This window comes from Eubalaena glacialis, chromosome 8, assembly GCF_028564815.1.
Source record: "Eubalaena glacialis isolate mEubGla1 chromosome 8, mEubGla1.1.hap2.+ XY, whole genome shotgun sequence".
Lineage (NCBI taxonomy): Eukaryota > Metazoa > Chordata > Mammalia > Artiodactyla > Balaenidae > Eubalaena > Eubalaena glacialis.
The window spans coordinates 747,859-755,291 of NC_083723.1; the positions used below are offsets into that span (position 1 = coordinate 747,859).

Genomic DNA, 7,433 nt, shown 5'->3' on the forward strand with positions numbered 1-7,433 from the left:
TAATTTATAACCTACCCCACCTTCCTCTCCCTTTACCTGCCTCTCGCTGCTCTTTGTAGGGACAGTTGTAGGAAAGGGATTATGGTTCCCTCCCACTGTGCTGGTGACATTCCAGTCGTGAAAATGTGAAGCCTCCCCTCTCAACCATCCCCCCTTCCCTCCGTCAGCTCTTGTTCTGCTCCTTGCAGGTTGTTTGAACATGCTGATGAAGGAGCTGAGCCATTTTTGAGATGTTTCCACTTACCAACATATGAAAAGCACACGCTCAGGGATCCAGAACATAAGCGCATGCAAACTACGTACAAAGTGTTCAAGAAAACCTAGCTGTTTGCCGTAACAATTCCATGCAATGAACGATGTAGACGAGCCCTCCTCCACCGTTCTGTGTGTGCCTTGCAGCCCTGAGAGGCACTCCTCTCGCAAGATGCCACTGAGGCCACTGCGCGCAGCTGAGGAAGAGCGAAACAGGCCGCATGTTCCCTTTGTCCCAACCCTGCCCCCGAGACGGTCATGGTGAGACATGCTCTCTTGATGCAGTAAGGAGGCTGTTAGCAACCACCAGCAAACACCTGGTTCCCTGTGCTTTCCAGGTATCTCACAGCTGCAGATCCTGAGAAATGTGGGCACTTATCAAAATTAGCTTTCCCTTTTTAACACGTTCCTTTTTAGTTTTGGTTAGTCTTTTTGGGTTAAAAAGGAACGTTCGTATGTTGCTTGGCTACTCCAGACACACGGCATAGGAGTTCCTCTTGGCTACCTCATCCCCTTGTATGCTGGCAGCTCTGGCGGGTCTTTTCACACCTTTTTCTCGGTAAAAAGGGAGAGGAATTGCTGACACACTGTGTGACAGAGCACGTGAAGCAATTTTATTTTCGGTTTGAATATTACTGGTAAGGACATTGCTGGAGTGATGCATTAGTAATTTTTTGCTCCCTGATGATAAGTGAACCAGAGACAAACATTATTATTTATAATATTATTTACTGATAAAAGTAAATGAGCTGTCAAGTCATGAAAAAACATGAAGGAACCTTAAATGCATATTAGTAAGTCAGAGAAGCCCATCTGAAATGGCTGCATAAGATTCTAACTATATGACATTGTGGAAAAGGGAAAGCTATGGAGACAGTAAAAAGATTAGTGGTGACCAGAGGTCCAGGGGAAGGAAGGGATGAACAGGTGGCGCACAGGAAAGGTATTTGCAGACAGTGAAACTACTCTGTTTGACACTGTAGTGGTAGACACATATCATGTCACCATACATTTGTCAAAACCCACACAATGTACAATACAAAGAGTGAACCCTAATGTAAACTGCAGATTTTAAATAATAATGTTTCTGTATTAGTTTACTGACTGTAACAAATGTACCACACTAATACAAGATATTAATAGCACAGAAGCTGGAGTGGGGAAGGGAATACATGGGAACCCTCTGTGCTTTCCATTCAATTTCTATGTAAATCTAAAACTGCTCTAAAAAAGTAAATTTTATGGGACTTCCCTTGTGGTCCAGTGGTCGAGAATCCACCTTCCAATGCAGGGGACTCTGGTTCGATCCTTGGTCGGGGAGCTAAGATCCCACATGCCATGGGGCAACTAAGCCCGAGCACCACAACTAGAGAAGCCAGCATGCTGCAACTACTGAGCCTGCGCGCTCTAAGCCTGCACGCCACAACAAGAGAGAAGCCCCCATGTGCTGCAACGAAGACCCAGCGCAGCCAAAAAAAAAATTTTACTGGAGAACGATCAAGGTGGCCGAGGAGTAGGACATGGAGCTCACCACCTCCCATAAATACATCAAAACTACATCCACACGTGGAATGACTCTCACAGAACATCTACTGAGACCTGGCAGAAGACCTCAGGCTTCAGAAAGGGCAAGAAAACCTCCACGCAACTGGGTAGGACAAAAGAAAAAAGAAAAAGAGAGAACAGTAAATTTCATTAACTAAAAATATCTGAATGATGACAATCACGAGTATAGTGTTTACCTATTTGAATACTATGCATCAATTAAAATGGTTAATCTGGATGTTAAATGTATCCTAATAATGGTAACCACAAAAAAAAAAAAAGAAAAGAAAAAGGAAAAAGCAACTAAACACAAAAGAAGATAGTAATTCAGGAAATGTGAGACAAAAAAGCTAAAAGGCATATAGAAAACAAACAGCAAAATGACAGAAGTCCCTCCATATCAGTGATTACTGTAAATGTACTTTAACTAATAGATTTAAAAACATGATTTAACTATATGCTGTCTACAAGAGACTCACTTCAGATCAAAAGACACAAAATTGGCTGAAAATTAAACAATGGAAAAAGACAATCAATGCAAATCAAAAGCAAAAGAGAGCAGGAGTAACGGTACTGATATCAGACAAAATGATTTTAAATCAAAAAGGTTTAAAAGAGAAAAATAAAAGCATTATATTAATAAATGGCTCATAAATGGCTCACAGCAGGAACATATAACAATTATAAACATTTATGTACCTAATCACAAACACTCAAAATACACAAAGCAAAAAATGACAGACCTGAAGGAGAGAGAGTTCTACAATAATGGTTGGAGATTTCTACACCCAACTCTCAATAATGGATAGAAAACCAGACAGAATATAGGTGAGGGGATAGAGGACTTAATATAATAAATCAACTAGACCAACTATACAGGGGAACACGCTACTCAGCAACAGAACTCACACTTTTCAAGAGGACATGGGACATTCCCCAAGACAGTCCACATCTTAGGCCATGAATTAAGTCTCAATGGATTTTAAAAGATAAGTATCATATAAAGTATCTTCTCTGAATGCAACAGAGGAAGTTAGAATTCATTAGCAGAAGGAAAAATGGAAAATTCACAAATATACAGAAATTATCCAACACACTCTAGAACAATCAGGTCAGAGGAAAAATCAAGAGAAACTAGACTCCCACCCCACCTGGACCACAGCAAAGTGGTCGGCTGACCTGTGGCACCTAGGTCTCTGAAAGATGAATTTGGGTGAGATTTGTGACAATGCAAAGAAAGGAAGAGACTATGCACTTCTTGGAAATTATGACTCATCAGTGGTATATTACTAGGGGTGATAACAGCAAATTCAGAGACATTGCCAGTCAATCGGAGACCCAGCTGTCAAAGGCCAATGGCAGCAGGTTCAACAGGAATTATTGGAAGAATATGAACAAGTTAAAAGTATTGTCAGCACTTTGGAAAGTTTTAAAATCAACAGGCCCCAGATTTCCCTGTGTCCTGTCAAGATGAGCCATTTAGAGATCCTGCTGCTTGGCCGCCCCCTGTACATGCAGAACACAGAACTCCACCTCAGATAAGGCGTCCCAATCGAGAAGACCTCTGAGCAAAGAAATGCCGGGAGGAGGAGCCCAGGGAGCTGTAGGCTGAGCACATCCTATATCAAAGAGTGAAAAACCCTCTGCAAGAAGGGGCAAGGATTGTAGACAAGAGGGAGAGATGACAAGGGCAGGAAAAATATGCAAGGCGGTGCAAGTGATGGTGAAATTCCCAAATTCGATGGTGCTGCATATGATAAGGATCTGGTGGAAGTCCTCGGCGAGACATCGTCTCCAGGAATCCTAGCAGGAACTCTGTGGGATGACACAGCAGACCTGGAAGAAGTGAAGAGGTTGCTAAGGGAAGCTGCTGTTCTTCCTGTGTGGATGCCTGACTTTTTCAAAGGACCAGAATGCCATGGAAGGGTGTGCTGATGCTTGGGCCCCCAGGCACTGGCAAGACCACGCTGGCTGAAGCTGCACCATTGAATGTGACACAACACCCTTCAACAGCGCCCTCCTCCACACTGACCTCTAAATCCACAGGGGGGCCTGAGAAGCTAGTCTGTCTGTTGTTTGAAATGGCTAGATTGTATGTCCCCACCACGATCTTCACTGATGAGACAGATTCTATCTGCAGTCGAAGAGGAACCTCTGATGAACATGAGGCAACGTGCAGTCACGTCTGAGCTACTCATTCAGATGGATGGAGTTGCAGGGGCTTTAGAGAATGGCAGTCCTCCCAAAATGGTTATGGTATTGGCTGCTACTATGTTCCCATGGGACACTGATGAAGCTTTGCGAAGGAGACTAGGAAAAAGGATATATATACCTCTCCCAACAGCAAAAGGAAGAACTGAGCTTCTGAAAATCAATCTTCGTGAGGTTCATTGGATCCTGATATTTAACTGGAAGATACAACAGAGAAGACTGAGGGCTATCCTGGTGCTGATATAACTAAGGTTTGCAGGGACGCCTCTTTAATGGCAACGAGACGGTGAATGGCCTAAGTCCAGAAGAGATCTCTGCACTTTCTAAAGAGGAACTTCAGATGCCTGTTACCAAAGGAGATTTTGAATTGGCTCTTAAGAAAATTGCGAAGTCTGTCTCTGCTGCAGAATTTGGAGAAGTATGAAAAGTGGATGGTTGAATTTGGATCTGCTTGAATTTCTGTCAGCCTTCATTTCTCGTATTTTTGTTTACAAAATGTGAAGAAATTCCAGCAATTTTTTAAAAAAGCAGGTTTGGAACTTTTCCTTGGAGAGATTTTCTCTTAAAGGGGAAAAATTTAAAACCACAAAGAATATAACCACAAAGCTAATAAGAAAAGCTTACATAGAGAGCCTCATATCCACATACCCATGCATTACAACTGCACACCCAAACCAGAGCATCAAGGCCTGAAGAAAGCGACCAGTGTGCTACCGCAGAAACTTGTTTACAGAAGATTTAGAAGAACCTCCTTTTCTCACTGGCATTTGTTGGTTTTGGGTTTTTTTTCTATTCTTTGCTCTAAACACGAGGGACCTATATCTGTTGACTTTTAACATCAAAACTGGGTTGGTGTCCGATCCATTATTTGTTAAGAATGATGGTTTTGGATTAACTAATGAATCTGCTAGTTAAACCTTTAGAATTCAATGCTTACAGTCTATCATATAATTTTTACCTTCCCTTCCCTCACCATTTCTTCTATTAGCTATTTAATAATTTATTGAGCTTTATGGGGGAATAGCCTCATGCTTTGTGGTTTTTGAATCATTTTGCTGGATGGCTTTCTCTGGTCTTTAGTATCTTTTGCTGGCAATATTTCATGTTGGAAGGGTGGGAAGAACATCGTGTTTGCATAAGATGCTCTTCTTCATTCTAAGACTTCTGAGTTTGTTTTCACTTTTCTTTCAATATGCTCAATGGATAAACCTTTTATTTTTCTCAGCTTCAACACTGTTTTTTGCTGGATTTGCCTTTGGTATGCTAAATAAATGCTTTCGTATTCTAAAAAAAAAGGGGGGGGGGGAAGTAAAGAGAAACTAGAAAATACTTGGAAATGAACGACAATGAAAACACTACGTACCAAAACTTACTTAGGGGATGCAGAAAAAGCAGTGCTGAGGGAAATGTATAGCTTTAAATGCCTACATTAAAAAACAAAAAAGATATCAAATTAACACTTAACTTTACAACTTAAGGACTCAGAAAAACCAAACCCACATCTAAAGCCACACCAAATACATTATTTGATGTAACTAATATCATAAAATATGAATAAAATCATCTCTAGAAACCTTCGCATTTAAATCAATCTAACCATGTGATGCAAGTCAAACACTCCGTTTGTCGCGCAGACTCAGGACGAGGCCACGGTCCCGGCAGGTGGCTAGAGCGGAAATCGAGCCACCAGTTTCCGGGTCGCTTCAGACGCGCCCGGTGTGAAGGGAGGTCGGCCTGCGGCACTGGGAACGCCCCACATCACGCTGAGCATGACGTTCTTGATTTGGGAGGACCGCCTGCCCCGGAAACGGTGAAGCCCCGAGTCAGGGCTGCTGCGGAAGCCTGCACAGAAGGGGCTTGGCTCCCTGGGGGGAGGGGGAGGGAGGCCCCGCGCCCCGCCTCCCCCTGCCCCTCTGCCGGGTTTACTCAAGCAGGGAGGAAGGAACCGAAGAGAGCACGGCTCCTGGGGGAGCCCCAGGCCCAGTCGGGACGTCACTGCCCGCTCCTCGGCTTCTCTTCCACCCAGAAAGCCTGACCTGCAGTTCCTCGCCCTAAGGAAGGTTTCCCTCCCTAAGGAAGGATCCTAGGTGCTTTCCAAGCGCCTAAATGTTGAAGCCGTTTAAAACACAGGGCTGTCCTCACAGAGCTGGGTAGCAGCAGACCGACAGGTACAGTCCCGTTTCTCGTGTTCTGACCAGATCCCCAGGTTAGAAAAGTGCCGAGAGCTGCACTTCCTCTAAACGCCACCGGGGGGAGCGCGTCAGTCACTGCTCCAGAGGCTGTTCTCTAAAAAGACCAGGACGCGGATGCTGGGAAGGGCCGGCGTCTCCCCCAGGCCCGGGCTGGGGACACAGGCTCCTTCCGTGCTGAGCATGGGCAGAACACGGCTCACTCCGGGGACAGCGACAACGGAGAGGCCCGGCTCTCAGCAGGGCGGCTCCTATTCCCCTGCTATCCCTGGGGTCTTCTTTCATGTCATCAGGAGGCTGTCTCCCCAAATCCCCTGGCCTGGAACTTGAATTGTCTTACAAAGACTTTGTTACATACACTGACTCAGCCTCATGCGTGATGGGCCCACCATAAGAAGTTATTCTGTGATGCGATCTTACCATATTGATCCAGACTATTTCAAACCCGTGGTAATTTCAACATGACAAACAAAAGTTTAGTTTTCTACTTGTGAATAAGGACGTGCCGTGAAAATTAAGTCTAAAGTCCAATATTCAGGAAACTGTAACTGCCAGTTGATTATGCACTGCATTCAAATAATAAATATTATTACTCAGTCCCTTAAAAATGTTTTTGTCACAAAGCAGATTATAAAGGTTTTAGAAAATACTTAATTTACAAAAATTGAAATAAAACATCCAGAAATAACCAAGTTTAAATACTGGTGCCTAGCTTCCCAATCTTTTTCTCATACATACACATGTACATTATTATTCTTCAAACTGGGATCAGATGGTACACACTAATGCCTGGTCTGCTTTTGTAACTTTAAGTCATAAACATTTTGCCATATCAGTATATTTTCTTCTGTAACATTACTTTTATTTTTTTGGTCACACTGCGTGGCATGTGGGATCTTAGTTCCCGACCAGGGACCAAGCCCACGTCCCCAGCATTGGACGTGCAGAGTCTTAACCACTGGACCGCCAGGGAAGTCCCTGTAACATTACTTTCAGAGTATGAAATATAGACTGTTTAACCAATCCCCTATTTCATGTTTTTTTCAGTATAAGAGTATAAAACACCTTTGAATATGTGAATATGTATGTAAATTCCTATAAGGAGTATTTAATGAGTATTTAATCAAAGGGTACATACCATTTTAAGGCTTTCCATATATAGTAAATGCCAAACTGGACTCCAAAAAACGTGCTATCAAGTCACACTCCCACAGCGGTGTCTGAGGGGACGACGTA

At 43.3% G+C, this 7,433-nt stretch overlaps 1 pseudogene; it reads left to right on the forward strand.

Moving 5' to 3' along the window:
* Positions 1-3,000: 3,000 nt before the first annotated feature.
* On the forward strand, positions 3,001-4,463 carry LOC133096066 (katanin p60 ATPase-containing subunit A-like 1; annotated as a pseudogene).
* Positions 4,464-7,433: the final 2,970 nt, after the last annotated feature.